This window comes from Tachypleus tridentatus, chromosome 13, assembly GCF_004210375.1.
Source record: "Tachypleus tridentatus isolate NWPU-2018 chromosome 13, ASM421037v1, whole genome shotgun sequence".
Taxonomy (NCBI): domain Eukaryota; kingdom Metazoa; phylum Arthropoda; class Merostomata; order Xiphosura; family Limulidae; genus Tachypleus; species Tachypleus tridentatus.
The window spans coordinates 158,093,711-158,117,412 of NC_134837.1; the positions used below are offsets into that span (position 1 = coordinate 158,093,711).

The window sequence follows — 23,702 nt, forward strand, 5'->3', positions numbered from 1 at the left end:
AATTTAAGACAACATCTTGCTTAATTAAATAAATATGATTATTTAAATTGACAAACAATAATAATAATAATACAACTATCGAAACAATATAATAATACCTTCACTTTACCCTTCAGTATAATGTTTTATTTATTGTAGAAAACAAATTACTTCTCCATGTAATAATTCTGGTTGAAAAATATGTTGTGAGAAGAAAGGTTTGAGTCATGTTTACAGTTTGGAAAACTGGAACAAAAGTTGCGTAAAGGGCAATAAATGGTGATGATCAAATGTGTATTTTTGACAGCTTATTTAATAAGCCATTGAAGACAAAAAGAATAAAGGAAATAAAAAAAAAACTTCTACAAGTTGTCGAGAAATAAAATATAAAAATGCCTATAAATCTTAAGCCACAAAATGGTACACGAACTTTTCATGAAAAAATAAAGCAAATAAAGATGATAACAAGTCTGTACAATGCATTCTTTGCATGCTAGTTATTTGATAATGTTTCTCAAAACTTTAATCGATTTTGATTTTCCATAATACATAAAAAACAACGTTAATTTAATTGATCACTGTAAAGTAATTGATGGATATTATAAGTACTCTGGGACTGATAAAAGTTTTCAACAGAATGGCTGAGAATCTCAAAGATAAAAAAAAAATTCTTAAATGCCAGTTGATTAAACACAAACAGTTTTGAGCTGATTGCTCTTTTTAACATTATTGAGTCACAAAAAGTATTACATTCAAAGTTAGTATTTATACAAGCGATTATCTATTACAGTGGCTTCCTCACTTTAAAATTCAACGAAACTCTTCCATAAAAAAAGTGCCAAATCTCGCAAACCCCTTCCTAAAATTCACATTTCTAAGGGATTTTCTCCTTTACCTGAGAATAAATTATAAAAAACCGTGATCTTGGAAATATAAAATTCATTTTTGTTATAATAGTTTTATTACATGATAAAAACAGCAACACTTTTCCAAGGTTTCACTTTCGTAACTCGTATCACTTCAATTAAGCCTAAACCTGTCCTTCGTATTCATTTTAAAAATAGCACTACCAATTTATTTAATTAAAAAAAAACAGTAAAATATACTCCCCTCCTCTCACTTTTTCATTTCTTACAAGGAATCTTGGAGTTACAGTGTATTCTGTGTGATGGATCGGCGCAAACACTTTTACTTCCGCCATTACGGATTTTTTTTCCGAGAACTCTCTGAAACATTTTGCGAACTCTTAAAAAAAAAGTTCGTAAAACAATGACCCGTTATAATAACATTCAGTTTTCGTGTGTCCTAAAAATGCGCACTCACCTTTAGTATCTTAATGTATTTGCTCGTCTGCTTCATTTGAACGGATGTAAATACACTTTGGTAGACATTTTGTAGAACAACATATTAAAAGCTCATCAAAGTTTGAACAAAAAAGTCTGACGTTAAGTCGTACAATAACGTTATAAATATATTTACTGATATTATTAAGTATAGTTAAAACTTAGCCCTATTTCAGTGCCTGCGATTAGAGTTCATTTGTATTATTTTACAAGTCGTATATTTAAAGTACTGTTGCAATAAAGATACAAAGTTGACCGCCAATGTTTTGCAGATCTCTAGTAGTAAATTTAGGGTTTTCTTATATGGAAAAGTTAAACGATTCACTCAAAAGATTGATTCAAATATTCATATTCACTTTACAACTATATTATTTATTTACCAACACCAATGAAAACTTAATTCTACTTACATTCTCTAGAATAGGTTTATTATGGACTCTTTTTTTTTTTTTTGTTGACTCTGAAACTGCTAAACCTGTGTTTGTAAAATCAATATTACTGCTTTTTTCTGTGTGTTACTTAATACAAAGACCCAAATACGTTATACAAGAAAGTAGAAAGTAGTTCTCTAAACATTCTACGTTTAAGCAGTTTGTATTGCTACTCATTACCATTGAATTCTACATTCCCAACGATGAATTTTAATTTGTTATTTATTTACTAGCAAATCAAATAACGTCTTTATGGTACGAATCGATTCAGATAAAAAAAAAAGTGAATATTCAGACTAACTATGAAACAGGCGTTATGAAACGTAAAATGACTTCACATGAATTAAAGGTGAGAATGTACATGGTCTGGGTCAGGGCCACTGTTAACTTTTGTAAGACACTGTCGAAACTCAAATACAACAACCCTAAATGAAATTCAAAAGGAAGTGGTTTAATTAATACTTTTTAATGTATAGAGATAAATTAATAACAATAACTGGATACTACAATTGTACAACAGCAAGATTATAAAGATTACAACACCACTATTATAAAGTATTAAACACAATTATACTTTTTATTATCTGAGCGTGTATTAAACTTTATAATACTTACAAATAAACTTGTACTTTTGATTCTTCCAATGAAGTATTACACAGAAACACCAAAATACCAGTTTAAATTATTGTTTAGAGTAAAAGTCTTCAATAATTTCTGAATAATCATGAAGTCTCAATATTTTATTTTCTATAGAAATATCTGAAAGTCCAATGAAGTGGATTTTTAATAGCTTTTGATTAGTTTTAATTCTGAAGAGCTGTAATTGCAGATGCAACAAACATGACAAAAGTATTTTCCAACTATAGGTACATTTGGAAACAGTTCTTGCAATTACTTTACTCATAATTCCAGGTGAATTGACTAACTGCAATTATGACAGTCATATGGAACGTGAAGAAGCGTGTGCTTTAATATCCATAGTCACACTTCATGTCAACACATAGTCCTTACTTCGATAGTCTTAAAGATATTCGAGTAGGGGTTCTGACCGAATTATTGTAAGAATAAATTTAATAATTTCTCCATCGCTGTTTTTGTGTGGATATTTTTGCCTTATTTTCTTTAAAATGTATCTGAGATCGTGTTACTTCGACAAAGTTTCATTATGAGGCTCTGAACATTCACATTCGTTCATCATAAAAACCCATCCTTTCAAATGGGTATATCAAGGAGGTGAAGAGGTTAGAGCAAAACTGTGACGCTGCACTTTTAATTTTCAATTAGATAATCCATGGCTTCTTACAACTTTAATAATAATTTTTTTAAATATTTCCTTTGCAATAATTACAAATTAAAATATCCATGTCTTATTTAAACATAAAATTTTCAGTATGAAGAGCCTTGAGATCCTTTTTCTAAGTCTCCCGCTGGAATAACGGTAAGTCTTCGGATTTACAACGCTAAAATCAGGGGTTCGATTTTCCTCCGTGGACTCAGCTGATACCCTGATGTGGCTTTGCTATAAGAAAATACACACATTTTCTAATATATTTTCTAATTAAGTTTGTTTGTTTGTATCATTTCACACAAAGCTACACGAGGGCTATGTACGCTTGCCGTCCCTATTTTAATAGTGTAAAACTAGAAGGAAGGCAGCTAATCATAATGACCCACCGCCAACTCTTGAGCTACTCTTTGACAAACGAATAGTGGGATTGACCGTAATATTATAACGCCCTCACGGCTGAAAGGGCGAGCATGTTTGGTGTGACGGGAATTCGATCCCGCGACTCTGAGATTGCGCGTCGAGCGCTCTAACTACTTGGCCATGCCGGCCACTCTCGCGCCTGTCCTGATTTGAGTAAACATACTTGTTCATTATGTATTTCGGAACTGTCTACATAATTTTTCATAGAGGTCACTTTTAGATACCACATAAAAATTAATTGTAACGTAGAGTGTCTATCCAATAACCATTTGAAATAAAACATTTTAATATTTAAGAACATTCTTATCAAAATTCAGTTTTCTCTATCCATGTCCAATCTATATTTTAATCAAGATCTATCGAACCATGTTGATTTAGATTTTAGAACAACTGATAAAGAGTAAGAGAAATACTAGTAGCCCGTAAGGTACATTCACGGCTTTCACAATGACTCTTATCTTTAAGATTGTAATACAAACCTAACAAAATACTCTAAATGATTTGTCTACCATGAATTTATTATTTAAATACAATGATATTTATTACATCTGTTTAAAGCAATGGTAATGGCAGTTGTCACTGGTTTCTTAATTCTTTAGCATATCAAATACCATGGTCGAAATTCTACAACAAACATCTGAATGTTGAGAGTGAGTAATTCAATGCGTGTTTGAAACTATGATACATAGATAACGCTTGACGACATCGGAATTATCGTACCATTAAAAGCTAACGCTTTATAATTGTAATCAGTGGAGAGTGAGCGAAAAGAACTTAGCTCAGCGTACGTGATTCCCTGAAAATGCTAGAAAGTGTATTTTTAGCATTTTTAAACCGTACTGCTGCCCTTTAGATGTGTGAAACGTGTAATATAAATATTGTAAGAAAAAATTCAATTTCATTACTGGCATGCGAAAATAATAATGAATACTTCAACAATATAATAAATCTCTATTAAGCCATGGTTATTGTGATGTATGATAGCAATAATATCTATCTGCAAATGCTTACATACAAAACAGATCTTGCTGGCTGTTGTTTTTTTTTAACTCTTTGATATATTCAGTATTTTCATGTTTAGTTCTGTAAAGATGACCAGTTATGTCAGGTATAAAATTATTAGAACCATCTTTCATCATTACTTTTATACTTATTACGCAAGGTAATTAATGTTGTAAACATATCGTTGAAGAGCTAACTGTCTGATAGTATGAAAGAAAAAAATATTGAGGGTTTCAAAGACACGACTTGTTTCGATAGGTGGAGCAGCTCTGAATTTCGCTACTTTTCTGAAGCGTCATTGCTAAACGTGCACAAGACGGCAGTGTGTTTGATGACAGCGCATGTCTATGAAGATCAGATGACTCGGAAACAGTAATCAATAAAAACAGATCCCTCATGAACTACAGGTACCCAGACTTTAATCAGCTTCAGAAGAAGATGGGCGGAGGACTAAATCACTGTAAAAATACACCATTTTCCATATCTAAACAAATTTAAAACTTAGTAGCACCCACAGTCTTGCACTGATTAGTATTGAATTATATCGCGATCAGTGTATCTTGCACATTTACCTATTTTTTTAATATTTTACAATATTTTCATATATGTCATTAAGCAGAGTAATTTGTGGTTAGTTAAGCAGGGCATTATTAATGGCGTATTTGATTCGTGCTCGTTGTATTTCACGTGAATGCACAAAAATATAAAAAAAAAACATCAACGATAACTTTCAAACTACATCGTTTATATCTTTTATACATTTTTTGTAGAGTGGTACTCAAGTTCAGTGTACTGTAATTGGTTCCACTGCATTTGGTTTTGGTTTCTGTAGAGCTGCTTTGCAACTTAAGCAAATAAATATCGTTAAATTCTGGAAAGCGTTCTAACTTCTTTAATTCAGTATTTCGTCAGACATTAAACATTATTATGATGGCTAAAACATTTAGAAGGATATAGTAAAATATAAGCTGTTTTAATTGCATAACGCACAAAATATTCTCATTGTTCAAATGTTTTTGTTAATTTGAAAAAAAAAGAGAAAATTGACAAACTAATTGGAAAGTATAAACAACATTAGTACCTTTTTATCATAATAGCCTGCAGCGTGGTTCATTATTTAATGTCTAAAAATTAGTATTTACATTTCAAATTTGTCTTTAGTTTTATAGTGCCTTCAATAAATAGACATATTGCTGTAAGGTTTATGCTACGAAATTACAAACTAAGAAAATAACTAATATATCCTAACTTACTCTAATCTTTGAGTTTCTCTCTACACCTTTGTTGTTCAATATCTCTTTAGTCAAAATAAGTTCAGCTTCTTATGGAAGAATAAAGCAGTAGAAACTTAAAATTGAAATAAAAAGTTATGATCTTGACGGTATTTGGACCTTGGATAGTTCACAGTGCAAACCGATAGTGAGTGAGGGGAAGTAAATCTTTGTATCCACTGAAACGTTTCTATAGTCAGCTCATATGCAATTAAAACATTATCTACTGATATTACTGCGTTTGGTCAAAATTAGTGAAAGAGTTTCCAAACATATAACATAATAATTAATCTATCTCTCTCACCAAGTCAAAAAAAAAAAAGTTACCTTAAAAACTTATTCATGATACAGAATCCACAACATGTTTTCTACAAAAGTATTTGATATTTCATATGACATATGAGCTTATATAAAAGACAGAAAAATCTTTAAACTAAAACGGAGTTAAATCACAGTCTATACAACAATTCAAGTACACGCTACTTCAAAGAGCACAGAACCACTACGGCTTCACGGTCTTCTAAATTTTACCTACAGGAAGTAACTGTGAAATACATTCTGTAGCGGTGAAACACGATAAGTTTTATTTTATTTATATAAGTTCCATGATGTCGTGTTTCTTTATGTGATTCTATGAAAATAACATGTTGAAATATGATAATTGACTAATCACGTGAAGCAAAACGGAACAAAAAGTGGCGAGTTGGACATCTGCGTATCATATAGTTAGTTAACTGAGGATAAAGGTGGACATCTGCGTATCATATAGTTAGTTAACTGAGGATAAAGGTCGTCTGGTAATTATTAAATAGTTACTCAAATGCTAAGTTTGATACAATATGTATGTACTAAGATTTGGAGCTTTAGTAATAGAATGCCTAATTGGACGACAGTACATTGATTTTATTACGTACGAGACACAATATCCAGCTCACGCCAAACCCAACTTTCGAGCCTATTGGTGAACTTGTGTGTGACGTCACTGAGTGTATCTCTTGGAAAGCACAATGTTGTCGAAATTATTCTTTTTTTCTCTAATGACGCTAGATGGCAGTTAAAAACTTGAGAAAAAAAACCCACCAAAAACATAAATGTAAATTAATTTGTCATATTTTACACAAAAGTTTGAGAGAACATCTTTAAAATATTCTAGCATACTAACCATTACATGACGGAAAAGGCTGATTGATAAATAAACTTAGTATTCCTGAAATTATTTAGTCTCAAAGTTTAAGGTCACCGAAGTTAAACGCTTTATAATGTTGGAAGTCTATAAACTCTCCTGGTCAAATATCTGTTGTTTTTCGATTAATAAGCGTTAATCACAGTTATATCTTCTGAGGTTTATAGTATACCAACTGTTGCAAATCAACAATATTAAACTTTCTCCACAAGTTGCGACGGCTACCTTGTATAATCTTTAGGCAAGATTCTCGAAATTTCAATTGGCAACAATACTGGTATTTAAACACTTATATACATTGTTGATTCTAACGCTCGAGAATCTTCTACAGATTTAGGAAATAGGCGGAAAATTCACAATACACATTTAACAGTATAAGTTATAGACATTTCTAAATACATATTTAACTAAAACAAATATTTATGTTAAAATGAATATATAATTGTAAATCCGTTATACCTCCTTCATTAGAGAATTAGAAATTGGCGTTATAAAATTTTTAACACATATATATATACATATATATACACACACACACACACATAAATATTGATAACAAAGCATTAAGTATAATACATTATCAAAAAATTATACAACTTCAATAATCATGTCAGTATATAACACAATCAATACAACTAACCATATAATCATAAAATTACACAGCATGTGAAAGTGCACCAACGAAAATGTTATCCTTTTGGTAAAGACCCAACACAATGAACAATCACACGACATAGCAGTTCATCGAAAAGTGGAGTAGGTTTAAAGAAAGTAACAGGTATATTCTAGCTATGCTGAACAGGTATGACAAGTTTTACAAAATCGAGAAATATCTTGCTTAATTTTTGGCCAAAAGAAATGTCTTATAATTTTGTCACGTTTTTTGACGCTTAAATGACTTCCCATGGGGAGTTCATGGACAACTTTCAATATTTCAGAATGATATGCTTTGAAACAACTCTTTGCTAAACCATAACTCAATCATCTGAAGCTGGCACATCTAGCGGTCTTCATTTTCTCATCAACACACCAGTTTTGATAAGATAACCATTAGAAACTTTCTCCAGCTAATTTTTTTGGCAGTGGATATTTGAATAGTAAAGAGATTTGTGAACCCTTTTCTTTCTCGACAATCACTTTACTTTTAACATACGGAACTTCGCCAGGTCAGCCAAATCCTTTAAGTTCATCATTGTCGCTCACCAAGGAATTGTCAGTTGGACAATTATTCACAAGATCCCTGTCGGATCAAAAAATGTCTGAGACAAATCTATGATGTCGTTCTCCAAACTAGTGCTTATCATTCGTTTTCGGCTTAACTTCTTAGACTGAGCTCGAGTCAGAGCACACAGAGAAACACATCTGGATTCTCCTCAACAACAATATCATCCTTAGATGAAACAGTGATCGACTTGCTGATCATTTTGGCTTCGGCAACAACTTTTCCCTAACCAAATCGTTTTCCAACAATAATGATACACAATTAACTGGCAACGTAGGTCTTACTCCAACCACAACTGGTTCAGAAACAAGGTCTGATGCCAAATAAATGTTATGAAAAGGAATATTAACAAAACATCCTCAATACCTAAGAATAAAAGATTCACCAGTGACAGATCTTGAATCTAAAGGCAGTACACCTTCTATCAACAATGATTGAGTCATCCCAATATCGTAGAATACGTATAAGCATGGGATTAGTGCTATCATTTGTCATAGAACCAACAAACACACAAGGTCTAACTACTTACCTAGCAACGTCAGCCTTTTTATGAGTAGCTACATCGACAATATGATCTGTTGAAGAGCTAGAGGTTTTAGAAGAATCCTCAACTTTAGTGGATTAATTGATACAAATTTTTGTTGAAAAGACAGGAACTTTTTACTAAAAGATGTTTCATGTGTTAAAGTATAATAATCGAAAAGAGCAGCTGCTTCCTGTTGGGTTTGAACTTTCTTTTCATCCAAGTAGCTTTTGAGGTCGTCATTTGAAAGCGTTTAAATTCCTCAATTAAACATAAATGTTTAGCTTGTCGAAATTGCGCCAATATGCATAGAATTACACCAATGATAAAAATAAATCTCTTTTAGGTGGGTAGATTCCATATAAGTATGATTACCTTGCTTGCAATAATCTCTGGTACCAATTGATGCTTTGAGAATAGCTGCTTTAGCCATATCATAATCTGTACAATCTTCTAGAGAGATAGCAGCATAAGGTTCTTGTGATTTACTAGTTAAAACACTTTGTAATAATAACGACCATTCTTCGGTGGCCCATTCCATGGCATGGGCAATTTTCTCATAATGTTGGAAATATTTATCAACTTCATTTTCATTAAATGGTGGTACTTTAATATATCGATTGAGTTCAAAGTTGTGATTTTACCTTGATCGATCAGAGTTAAATGTAATTTTTATTTCCTTCTTTCAGCCTAATTTCTTTTTCGGATTGGACGCGGGCTTTTTCAGCCTCGAAACGATTATTTTCAGTTTCAATACGGGTTTGCTTTTCCTGAGTTTCGATATGAGCTTAACCTTTCTCTTTTTCGACTTCGATACAAGCGTGTTCGGCCTTGAGACATTTATATTCTCTTCCAGCATCGATGCAAGATTATTCAAGCTTGATTTGCTTGAGTTTCAGCTGAATTTCTAACTTATCTTTATCACTCAACTCTGATTGGCTAGTGGAGATACCAGAGTATTCTTTTAATGTTTTCTCAAACAATAAATCATTATCGACTAGCACTTGTATATTATGTATTACGATTTCAAATAGCCGGATATTTTGGAGGTTAAATGAGGGTCGATATGTATCATGTTTGTGATATTTACCAACAATATTGACACACGCAATTTTCTTTCTTAACATAAATATATTTTACTATAAAAACAACAGTACAGCTTATTATTGTGATAGCTGCCTTTTGTAATCGTTTTCGAGTTTTCAGTTGGCAACAATACTGGTGTTTACATAGTGCTTTTGTATACATATATATTGTTGATTCCTATGCTCAATCGCTCAATCTTCTACAAATTTAGGGAACAGGTAGGAATTTTGTATTACATTTAACAGTATAAGTTACACGCATTTCGAAATATATATTTAACTAAAACAAACATCGATATCAAAATAAACATATATTGGTAAATTCGTTACAAAACCTATACATTAGATAGATAATGTGAAGAAAAAGTATCATTAACCACTATTCACTCCTTCACAATATGTAGCCGCACACTAACAAATATAATAAATAAAGTTGGTATTCCGGAAATTGTTTTCTCGAAGTCTAAGTTCAAGAAACGCCCAACTCATACTAACAGTGTGTTTGAAATGCTGATTAATTGTTATTCTGAAAATTAAATGTAAGTACATGTTTTCTAAAAATTAATTATACTGTAGTGAAAATATACGTACCTAGAATGTCTATACATTTTTCAAGTATTCAACTAAAACAACATTTTTATACGTATTTGGTCATCTTCTGCAGGTTGTATTTGAATATAATTTTGACTTCTGTATATTTTATATTTTGTTCTTCATAACGCCTTATAGTCTGAACCATGTGAAGAAGCTGGTTCTCGAAGAAATAAGCGTCAAATGTCTTACCCTGCAATTTTTAAACTGTGATGAAGCAGTTAGTGAATTTTATAACATAACGTAATATTTATGTACAACATGAAACATGCTGGTCCATACAGACAGTCCAATTCTCTAAGCCAAATTAAAAAAATAAACAAATTTTAAAGTCAGTTTTTATCATTCACATATCTATCAAGCTTTCTCTTAAATTCACTCAAATTTCTTGCCTTCACAACATCCGAAGGCAATTCATTCCATAGTCAAACCATACTATTTGAAAAGTAAAATTGTATTAGCTAAAGATGGCTTAAACTTTGCCTAAATCCATATTTGTGTCCCGTAGTTTTATGATTCTCGCTGTTGCGTATGAAAAATGTTGATGCAGCAACATTACCAGTTCCTTTTACACTTTTAAACACTTCAATCAGATCCCCTCTCACTCTTCATTTTACAAGAGAAAACAATTTTGAGAATTTTAATATCTTATCTTATGACATCCCCTCCACCCCAAGTACCATTTTAGTAATTATTCTCTGAACCCTTTCAAATAATTTATGTCTTTCTTAAGGTAAGAACCCCAAGACTGAACACATACACCAAATGTGGTCTAACCAGTGACCTATACATTGAAATTATAACCTCTTTATACTCGTATTCAGTATTTCTGTAGCTATACCCTACAGTCCTATTTTCCATATCAGTAGCAACAACACACTGCTTGGATGGCTTAAGAGACTGATCAACCATTACATCAAGATCATATTATTTTAAGACACTGTTAAAGTTATTCCCATCTAAATTATACTTAAAATTCAAATTATGATAACCCACATGCAATATCTTACATTCATCGTAGTCAAAACCCATCTGCCATTTATTCGTCGAACTCACTAAATAATCTAAATCCTTCTAGAAAGCAACAACATCGTCTTCACAGTCAGAAACACCCAAGACTTGGATACCGTCAACAAATGCAAGTAATTTATTGACCTTTCCTCCATCTATGTCACTAAGGTAAATCAAAAAGAGCAATGGTCCTGAGAATGAGCCCCGAGGTACACAACTTACAACATTAATCTAGTTTGATTGAACTCCATTTATAACGATCCTTTGCTTTCTTCCATCAAGCCACTTTTCTATCCAATTAGTTAATTTATCTCCTAACGCCTACAGAGTTACGTGCCACTTTATCAAATGCTTTCTGAAAATCCAGATAGGACACATTTACACCATTACTCTCATTAACATATGCAATAACATTTTCAGTAAATTTTGTTAAATGATTTTGCAAAGTATCTTTTATCAGATTTTCCAAAAATGTTTCCCGACAACTGATGTAAGACTAATAGGCCTATAATTACTGGGACAACTTTTATTATCTCCCTTGATGATAGGAGTGTCTGTTGATACTTGTCAATTATTCAAACACTTAAAAAAATGTGGCAAATAGCTCACATATCCATTCTTTGACCTCCTTTAAAACCTATGGGAAAATACTATTTGGCTCATGAGCCGTATCATTCTTAAAATTTCCCAATTTTATTTTAATAAGCTCAGAATTTATGCAATTGTCGTGTTTTCAACTTTGTTTTCATCTATCAATTGCTCAAGATTAGGAATACTGCTTTAGTCTTTATTAATTAAAACTGAAGTAAAAACTTTTAATAAGACCACAATTTATGCAATAGTCGTGTTTTCAACTTTGTTTTCATCTATCAATTGCTCAAGATTAGGAATACTGCTTTAGTCTTTGTTAATTAAAACTGAAGAAAAGTCAAAATTTAATAACCTAGTCATTTAATCACCAGATAAAAACCTTTTTTTTAGTAGAGAGAAAATTTTACATTAAAAATACTTGTACATTTTTTATTAAATTCTTAAAATCTCTTACCGAAGATAAAACAACAACAATAACAATTGTTTTGCATTGCGTTGAAAAAATATTTAAGTTGTTTTTGACACATATAGTCACTTATGTTTAACATGTAATACGATACCTTCTCTTACTTATTCTATAGTTGTATTCTTATTTTTCCAAATTTTCAAAGGCTTCTTGTGAATATTATAACAAATATGTAAATAAATGAACAAACGATTAAAAAATTAACATAAAATTTTAACCTAAACTCGGGACTTCCATCACATATAACAACCATAGTATCTAGTCTTTAATTATCATTTAATAATTAAACAAAACAGTTATAAAAATTACCACAAGACTGTGATTTGAACTTGAGATAATCCACTGTGCTGGTTTCAAAGTTCTTAACACAGAGTCAAGTGTTATCGATAAAGAGAGAATGTGAGCAGGGAGTGGCTTTTATTAAAAGTTATTAATATATATTAATATTATTTTATTAAAATATATTGGAACATTTGGAAAAACAATCATCAGTATGAATAAATTAAAATATATAATACTAAGTCACACAACATATATATTTATATTGTATGTGTGTTTTCTTATAGCAAAACCACAACAGGTTATATGCTGTGCCCACCGAAGGGAATCGAACACCTGATTTTAGCGTTGTTAATTCAAAGACTTGCCGCTGTCTCAGCGGAGGACATACAGGGTGTTCGGAAAGTCACTGTGCAGTTTTGTAATCAGCGATAATATCATTCATTCAGTCTATTTCAAGCCAGCAACTGATAGCAGTGTTTAGAAACAAAATAAGAAGAATTCAAGCTTGTATTGATTGTAACGGGGGTCACTTTCAACATTGTTTATTATTGTCATTCATATTTACCTCCTGTATTCTATATTGAAACATGTCTGTTAATAAGTATATAAGTGCACAGTGACTTTCCGAACACCCTGTATTTATATTTATATTAATATATGATATATTACAAATATAATTATTTGAAACAATAAGATGTCAGTGTGATTACACTACTTTATTATAACATAGAGCTCACTATAATATTTGTGCCATGTACAATCTAGAATCACTGATCTTAGTGCTGAATATCCTACCAAACAATTTACAGATGAGATTCTGTTATTACGCTAGCCCGCTCTTGTATTTTTGCTATTTTTGTACTCTAAAAAAATAATGTTTTATTATGTGGAGATGCTATATAAGCTACATATGATAAGCCGTATTTTTACGACTCAGCTATGTTATCTGGTTATATAACATTTAACTGATAGACGGCTGATAATTAGAAATACATTAAACGCCTGACATATAGGCCTACATGTGCATGTTCAACAGCCCTAGATATATTAAGATTTATTTGGCGCTACAGCATAAAAACGTTTTCCACTATCCTTGGTTGAGTCTGAATGGAATTTCATAACGAATGTTAGGTTTGAAATTACTTACAATAAAGTAAATTTAACCTTATGTAAATGCTTGTTTACAACCTACAGCATAAAATCGATTAAACAGTGTAAAACTGATTAAAAAACAGAGATACGTTTGCGAGCCACCTTGTGTATCGACACTAGTTTATTGTTTTTCTCGATTTCTGTTTTCGTACGTTATATTTCGGTCATTGTCTCGTTTGTTTTAGTTTTATTTGCGTTAGTATTGCATTATTCATGTGTGTTTTGTAATATTTTTATAAGTGTGATTCTCACTGAAGCTTTTCTGAGCCGTAAATTTTTTGGCTTCAAACAACTTGCTGTAAAAAAGAAACCTTCATTGTGTGTGAGTACATGTTTTGAAATTTACCATACCAAGAAAAAATTTAGAAAGTAATGTCACCGTTCACAGATTACATGTAAACTGTAAGAGTATTTGGGCATGTATGTATTCCCTTGTGATTATGTAATTACATAAACAGATCTGATGCTGAGACTTAAATCACCTTTAAAACCGGGCACCCTTGTATTTATCCCCATTCATAAACAGAAACACAGACACAACGACAACAAACTTTTAGGTGTAATTCAACTATTAGGCGACTATAAATTCACATCAGTATGTGTTCTGAAACGCTGAAGACGCTGGGAAAACAAAGATCGAAGCAGTATAAAGGCGATAATTCGTCCTTTTAGGTTAAATTGCGAAATATTTCGACATGTACGACAACATGATTCTTAACATTGTTATGTATACACCATACTACTAGTAATAGTAGTACAGTACTGTGGCCCCGTGGTCATACAAATATACTGTAAATCAACAAAATAAATTTACGATTGTCCGAAAAAGTGCATGAATCGAACAAGTTCTTGTGAGCAAGGTTAGTACTGAGTATTAGGCATAATGTTTGTGGCCTCAGTTGCAATGTATTAGCATTAAGCCTAACGTTAGTGTTATTGAACTGAGTGACAATAACGTTAGGCCTAAATACTGTAACTAGTTTAGTGTAAGTTCACTGGAAACAATACTGTAGCCTGGAATAATAAAGTGGACTATTCCTAATTTAAGGCCGTCGTTTTGAATTTGCTTTCGCATCCAGACATGCAGATAAAGTTTCAGACGTATGCCTGTTTTGCTGATGTATGGTTTGTTGGCTCATCTAAAGCCCCCAGGTTAAAACTGAGCTTAAAGTTGAGGTTACAACTCATTCTTCAGATATTTAATTAGGATTAAGGTACGCTAGCCTAGGCCTAACCCAGTATTTAGTAATTCAATGTGCAGTACGGTTTACAATTGATTATATGTTATATGTGTGTACCAGTACAGAATGATCACTGTGTATATGGGCTACTACAGTATGTGTTGTTGATCACAAATTGTTTTGGAATACTTTTTGGCTCACAATGGATTTGCATATTACCATTGACATTGCTTCTTGCATATAGCTACCATAGCAACAACCTTAATGAAACTTTTGCAACGACTGAAAACTAATTATCTTAAATCCAGTCTCGAATGGTTTTTCAACCAATCAGAATGCAGCAAATCAATAAAGGTATTTATGAATTCATATTTATGTGCTGATGAACCTAGGTTCTAGAATAACTTTCTGACAATCTTTGTTTAAGTGTAGACCTAGAGTTTAGTATGTTTGACTGTCTTACCAACGTTTTTCTTTATGAATTTCACTGTTTTTCTAATCATTATAACTATTTATGATCCATATTCTTTTGTGGTTTTTTATTTTTGTTTCTGTATTTTTCAAATTGCAAGATGAAACGTGTTCAAATTGAGTGGTGCACAAAAGAGAAAACAGACAAAAAAGAACCAACAGAAGACTTTGCATTTAGTGGCCAAGACTGGAAAGCTAATTTTTTCTCTCAACTTACATAACATGATCCTCCAAATCAAAACCCATCTCCGCCATTATAAATAACTTTTACTGCATCTGACTCTGACAAGATTGAAGTTGGACCAAGATCTATACCTACAAGTACCACTTTGTCCACTTCAAGGTCAGAACGTCATGATGACGTTGAGGTGTCACAGTATGGCTCAACTGGAACAAGACTCACAACTGATCTCACTTTGCCTCTAAATTCTCCTGATATTACTAGTGTTAATGCTGACGTAAGTTGCTCTACAAGACAGTCTCTGAAGTTAAAATAATTGCTGAAAATTAAAATCTACTGGACTATGGTAAAATGTTTCAGTCTACAAAAGACGAAGAAACTAAAGCAAAAGATCCAGGGTTGTGGCTCGATTTCTTTGCTGATGATGTGGTTATTTGGATTACTTGTAGACCCACTGACTGTCAACACCACAATGGGCCATTTGGTAAATTTTGCCGGACTTTCAATAGTGGAAAACTAACGAGATACTGCTCGCAAAAACTTTTCTTTGGGGTAAGCAAACGGTGAGCAATACAAGAGAGAGTGGTTATTCTATTCACCATCAATAAGGCCAGTTTACTGATTTGTTTGTAAACTGTTTGCCAATAAATTTTCCTCGCGTTTTGTTGAAAGAGAAGGGTTCATTCACTGACTGGCAAAATACTATTGTAATTGATCATCATGAAAGAAGCACTACTCACCAAGACTTTATGCTAATATACTTAACTCGTAGACAAGATTTAGGCTTGGAAAAACAAATTAAAGAAGAGTGCAATTATTGGGAACATGTAATAACTGTTATTCGTACGTTAGCAGAACCTGGCCTGGCTTTTCGAGGAGCAGATGAAAAATTTGTTTCACTGCAGAATGGGAATTTTTTAGGGCTGCTTGAGCTCATAAGTCAGTTTGATCCATTTTTAGCATGGTACATTTCGAAATACGGAAATTCTGGAAAATAAAATCCTTCTTACTTGTCCAAAACCACCTGTAAAGAACTCATTGAACCAGTGGCTTAGAAGGTCCATGTGTTCATTGTTGATGAAGTAAATTCTTCTGGTTATTTTAGCTTGTCAGTTGACTCAACGCCAGATCTATTACATACATATCAGTTAAGTGTTGTACTTCGATACTTAAAAGATGGACAGCCTATTAAACGCTTTTTAACCTTTCTGAAACTGAAAAGTCATACCAGTAAGGAAATGGCAAACCAGGTATTGCAGAACGTACGTGAAGTTTCAAACTTAATTTTTCAAAATGTAGGGGTCAGTCTTACGACAATGCTGCTAACATGTCTGGGCGTTATAAGGGGATGGAGCAAAAGATTTAAGAAGAAAATAAGTTTGTCATATATGTGCCCTGTGCAGCCCATTCACTAAATCTAGTAGACTGAAGTGCTGTTGACTGCTGTCAAGTGGCAGTTAATGTTTTTCTCTACAATGCATTTGCTCTATAAATGTTTTCAGCCTCAACCAGCCGGTGGAAAATTCTTAAAGCTTGTCTTGAAAATGAAAGTGTGTTAAAATTCCCTCTGTGATACCAAATGGGAGTCACATGCTATGACAACAACAGCAATTTTGAAGTCTTTCTTTAAAATTTTGGAAGCTTTAGAATATCTAGTTGAAGACCAGTCACAAAAGGGAGACACTAGAAGAGAAGCAGACAATATTACAAATAAGATGCAAGAGCTAGAATTTGTTTTTATGTTCATCATGTGGGATGAGATTTTACAAGAGTTTCATAAAGCAAGTCAAGTTCTGCAAAATGAGGATGTGAATTTAAAAACAGCAGATCTGTACGGGTCATTAACTGACCAACTACGTATCAAAAAGAAGGTACTTAATGACGGAGATGCACAAGAAGTAGATCTGAATGCCAGAGATAAATTTCGTATCACCACTTTCTCTACAATTGTTGACAAACTAGAAACCCGGATGAGAAGAAGAGGAGAGGTGTACAAAGAAATAACAAACAGATTTTCTTTCCTAAGAGATGTGCCAAATGATGTCACTTCATCTGATGAAACTGAAAGGTACTCTTAGTGTTCACAAAAGCTAATGATACTTACCAAGAGGACTTGGACACTAATCTCTCTGCCGAGCTTCAGCAGTTTCACTCATTTGTGTGCCATAAGTTCAGTGCAACAAAAACTGTAAAAAACCAGATTCAGTCATGCTGAACTTCATAAAATAATTTCAGAAGACAAAATTGAGTGTGCGTTTCCAAACGTAGACATTGCATTGCGTATATTTTTAACATTAATGGTCACAAACTGCACAGCTGGGCGTTCATTTTCTCAACTCAAGCATATTAAAAATCCCAACAGAACAACTATGCGATTAGACAGGCTGGATACCTTGTCTCTGCTAACTATAGAAACAGATTTGATACGCCAAATTAGTTTTGAGGATTTGATAAAAGATTTTGCAACTAAATAATCTAGAAGAAAACTTTTAAAAATGTAAATAAATATTAAAGTACAAGTAAATAATTTGCTTACAGGGTTTCAAGTTCAAAGTGAGAAATTGTTGACATCAAAGTGAGAATTTTTTAATAAAAGAGTTTTAAGTAAATTTTTCATTTTTATTAACATCAAAGTGTGAATTTGTTTGTTTGTTTTTGAATTTCGCGCAAAGCTACACGAGGGCTATCTGCTCTAACCGTCTCTAATTTAGCTGTGTAAGACTAGAGGGAAGGGAGCTAGTCATCACCATCCACCGTCAACTCTTGGGCTACTCTTTTACCAACGAATAGTTGTATTGACCGTGACTATACAACGTCCCCACGGCTGAAAGGGCGAGCATGTTTGGTGTGACGGAGAATCGAGCCCGCGACCCTCGGATTACGAGTCGAGTGCCTTAACCACCTGGTCATGTCCGGTCTGTAAATTTGTTAACATCAAAGTGAGAATTGTTAACTTAAAGTGGAAACAAATATACAGTGAAAATAATTCTCTATATTTATTATTAATCAAAGAAGTTATTTCCCTCATCATTTCTAAATAAAAACCTCAGTCATTGCTTGATTTTGATCCATGTCCTAACTGTTAAATAAATAAATAAAAAACGTTTTTATTTAATATAGTTGTGGGGTCTGACTTAAAAGAAAACTGAAGAAGTGTTATAAATTTTCAAACTTTTATTTCATTTTCAGCACTTATTGAGTCTTAATGTTTTGTCAGTTAAGCAATGGAGGGGCTGAGGGTGGCACCATTGTTGGGCTGTGCTTAGGGTATCAGTTGCCCTTAATCCGGCCCTGCCCCCAGAGTATGCTTTATGTTGAAGTTATGATTGTTCGTGTGACGAATGTGTAAGTGAACAACTAGCTTTAACTAAAGCTTTGTTTGGCTTGTTCAAGGCACGTAAGCAAAACTACACAAAGGTCAGTTGAGGTTGGCTTCATAATTTTGAATTGATAGAATAGAGGGGAGGCAGTTAGTCAACAGCAATCAATGTAAACTCTTGAGTTATACTCAGAAAGCGGAATAGACTATCACCTAAATAACATGCTCAAGATCTTAAAATCCCGGGCGGTAATTTGTTTACGGCAACGGGACACAAAGCTCGAACCCTCGGATACACAGTCCGGCACACTAACCACTAAACAACGCCAGGTCCTTATAACTAACAATCGAAGTCTTTTTTTTCAGTTTTTATTATTTTTATAAATCTGACGTATAAAAAAATGATGTTTCCACTGGCACCAGTTTAATATTAACTATATGTGGTGCGCACATTATTTCAACGAACGTTAACAAAAGACAAATGTAAATATACTTTTTAATCATATTTTACAACAACGTATTAAAAGCTTGTCAAGTCTTCTAAAAAGGTCTAACGTTAGATTGTACAATAACATTATAAATTTATTTATTGATAGCATTAAGGTACGGCAAAATTTAGCCCTAACTAAACTAAAGCAAAAAGCGACACAAGTTGCAGTGCTAATTTATTTCCTTTCTTTTTTTTAGAATGTGGGTCGTAATTAATAAAGACTTAACTCAGTTACGTCTAAAATCAGATGACTTATATATTTCTATGTCTGCAATTATAATTCTTTTTTGTATTATTCTGAAAATCCTGTGTTTAAAGAAATAATGTTGCAATAAAGATATTAATTTAACCGCAAATGTTTTGCGTGTTTTGCTAGTACTCTACTATTCTGAAGTACCAAGCTAAATAACCATTAGAAAACTGAAACTTCAAGTGTACCACACATGAAAAACAAAGAGGGTGAGAAGGGGCAAAAGAGTTGTCACATCTGTTGCTGTCAGTTTTCTGTTTCTATAGCACTCTTTTGTTTCCACGTATCGTGATACACAGCAAACTATGCAGGATTAAATAGTACTGTGTGCCATATGTGCGTTAGATATAGAAATCCAAGAAAACATGAAGAAGAATGCACACCGTAATAGAAAACCAATCTTAAATAAATGAATTGAGCACCTGACAGCAGTTTTGTTCCACTGTAACTTAAGTTCAATGCCAAAATCATGAACACTTATTAGAAATGAAGTACAAAGCTAAACAATGAACTATCTGTCGTCTAACCACGAGTAAGGAATTGAAGACCACATGACCACATTCATATCGCTGTGCCACTAGGGGGCTACACTTATTAAATTGATTCATATGTATATATAATCAGGACGAAGTATTAAACAAGTTATGTTTAATGTGGTGAAAAATAACATTGTGAGGAATTCATGCAATGTCTGTAATGAAACAAAAAGTGTCACTTTTTACAGCCATTGGTATGTAAATACGAGATGGAACACACTGTTCTTTGTCATTAAGCACAGGTCATATCACACGTTGACAGATTTTATAATGAACGTACTGAGGAAACGTATTGTGTTACATATCAAATTGACGGTTGGATATGAGATATGTTATCACGAGTTTGTTTAAAATTATTCATTGATAATGTTTTGAATATTAAATGCAAAACATAAATAAAACTTGTACATGTATTGTTGTTATCTCAAGGATTATTGTACACACAGCAAGTAGATCATAATATAATTTACAAGTAAAACTACTCGTCCACAGTGAATGGAACGTTTAAGTTAATTATTTCATGGACTTTAAAAAAGTTAATCGTGTTGCACTCGTGGTTTTACTCAGAGCCAAATCTCCGAGTTACTTGTACTGCCCACTGTGAAAACTTAGAGTTTTTCAGACAAACTAAGAGTTGCGCGACAATAACATATAACATTTTTATTCTTTAAGTTGTATCACATTTTCAAATAAGAATGATAGTGTGACTAGTTCCTATCAATTTGGTGTAGAATATCATACTTGAGAAATAAAATTTGGCATCAACATTATTCATGTCTGTTCTCCCGTTATATGAAAAGTAAATGTTGAGTATTTCCTGCGGGCACAGCTTCTCAAACGAGAGACAGACGAACGTTCGGACAGACACCATGGTTCGCAGTATGTATAGGATGAAGCCTAACGCCTGTTCTTCAGATGAAATGTATTGGCTACTTTACTTACTGTGTTGTTATAGTTTAACTCCAAGTTACACAGTAGAATATCTGCGTTATATTCACCACAAGTATCAGTCTCCTATTTTTAGCTTTATAAGCCCTGTTGAACCACAACGAGTTACATTCGTGAGACTTGTTAAACTTGTTTAAAAATAATATCTAATAACGTGAAAAGATAGGTCTTGGAAAAGATAAGATCTGTTTTGGGTGTTACAACAAAACTATTGCAATAAAAACACAAACATATCAACAAAATAAATGTTACGTATTATAATTAGTCTTGGACAATTATCTAATTTTTATGCCATGTATACTATATGTTAAGAATTCAAATAGACGAAATTTGAATTTAGAAGTTAATTGAATGTCAATACATATCAAATGTATGATATTTGCCAATAAGTTTTTTGCTTGTTTCTGCATTTCGCGCAAAGCTACACGAGAGCTATTTGCGCTAGCCAAGCTGTCTCTAATTTAGCAGAAAAAGACTAGAGGGAAGATAGCTAGTCATCATCACCAACCGCCAACCTTAGGGCTACTCTTTTTACCAACGAATAGTGAGACTGACCGTCACTCATAACGCCTCCACGGCTGAAAGGACGAGCATGTTTGATGTGAAAGGAATTCGAACCTGCGACCCTCAGATTACAAATCAAGCGCCTTACCCACCTGGCCATGCCAGGCCTTGGCAACGAGATAGATACACAGTTTTTTCTCTTTAACACAAATATAATTTATGTATACTAACAATACAATTTATAATAACAGTTATTATAAATAGTTATCAAAAAACACTGGTTTATATACAAGAGTTTTATAAACTTACAAACTATATTGAGTCTTCCATCTGGTCTAGAATTGAATATTTTATCGATGGTCCAAGCTCACGACCAGTTAATTAGTTATGCGTTGATGTTGTTATACCTCACACAAGTTAGCTAGCTGTCTTTTCATGGCTAGCCTCACATCGTTTAAAAGCTGATTTTTGCCGACGAAAATATTTAATGCCCTCCTAGAAATATTAACGTCCAAAGTTAGTTCACTGAAGTTGAACGGTTTGTAATGTTCGAAATTTATAAAGGTTTCTGGTTAAATATGTGTAGTTTTCTGATTAATAAGCATTTGTTGCAATTTCAGCTTCCTGGGCTTATAGTCTACTGACTGTAATGACCAGTCGTTGGTTTATAAACTTTTAGGCGAGCTTCTAGAAGTTCAAATGGCAACAATACTGGCAATCACTAGTATTTTACGTATATCGTACATTATTGATTCTTACGCTCGAATTTAGAGAACAGGCGGGACTTGGTCAATACAGATTTAACAATATATGTTACATACATTAATTGAAGCAAACATAGATATTAAAATAGATGTATAATAGTAAATTCGTTACATCTCCCTCCTTAAACAATTTTAAACCAAAATATTATATATATACATTGATACCAATACACTAAATACAATTCACTGTCAAAGAATCATACAACTTCAAAAATACATGACAGCACACAACACAATCAAAACAAATAACCTAATGATCATAAAACTACATAATACGTGAAGGTGCTTAAACATAAATGTTATCTTTTCAATAATCACATTACTGAAGTGTTCTTCGAAAGCTGGGATAGGTTTCAAAGGAGCAACGGGGAATTTTCTTGTTAAGTTTTCCGACCATTTAACAGAAATGAGAAGTTTTACAAAACTGGTAAATATCTTACCTAATTTTTAGCCAAAATGAATGTCTCATAATTTTGTCACACATCTTGTTGACACCTAAGTGGCCTCTAATGGGAAGTTCAACATTTCAGAACGATTTGTTTTTGAAACAGCAATTTTGAAAACTGCAGCCCAGTCCTCTGAAGCTGGTACATTTGGTGGTCTTCATTTCCTCATGAGCACATCATTTTTGAAAAGTAACCATTTAAAACGTTCTCCATTTCATCTTTTGGGAGTGGATATTTAAATAGCAAAAAGATCTGTGGATCCTTTTCTTGCTCAACGATCAGTTTACTTCTAGCGAACAGAACTTCAGCAGGTTAACCAGATCATTGTCATTTACCAAGAAACTGCCAGTAGGACAGTTATTCACATGATCCATGTAAGATAAAAAAACAATGTGCGAGACAAATCTATAATACCGTCCTCTGAACACATGCCTATCATTTGTTTTTCCTTAAGTTCGAAGCCCGAGCTTGCATCACAGCACACATAGTAAGCACATATTGATTCTCCTCAACAATAACATCATTTTTAAATGAAACCATGATGGGTTCGGGAACAAATTTTTTTCGCGCAGCCAAATCATTTCCCAACAATAATGACATACAATTAATAGGCAGAACAGGTCTTATTCCAACCAAAACTGGTCCCTAAACTAGGTGTGGTATTAAATAAGTATTATGAAGAAAAACATTAACAAAGTCACTCTTAATGCCCTGAATAATAACAGACCTAACAGTGGCAGAACTCGAATCTAAAGGTAGTATATCGTCTAAT

General features: G+C 32.8%; 1 pseudogene across 1 annotated transcript in view; it reads right to left on the minus strand.

Moving 5' to 3' along the window:
• Positions 1-23,702, minus strand: part of LOC143240267 (tripartite motif-containing protein 2-like) — a 54,404-nt pseudogene that overhangs the window by 13,332 nt on the left and 17,370 nt on the right. The window lies entirely within an intron of this gene.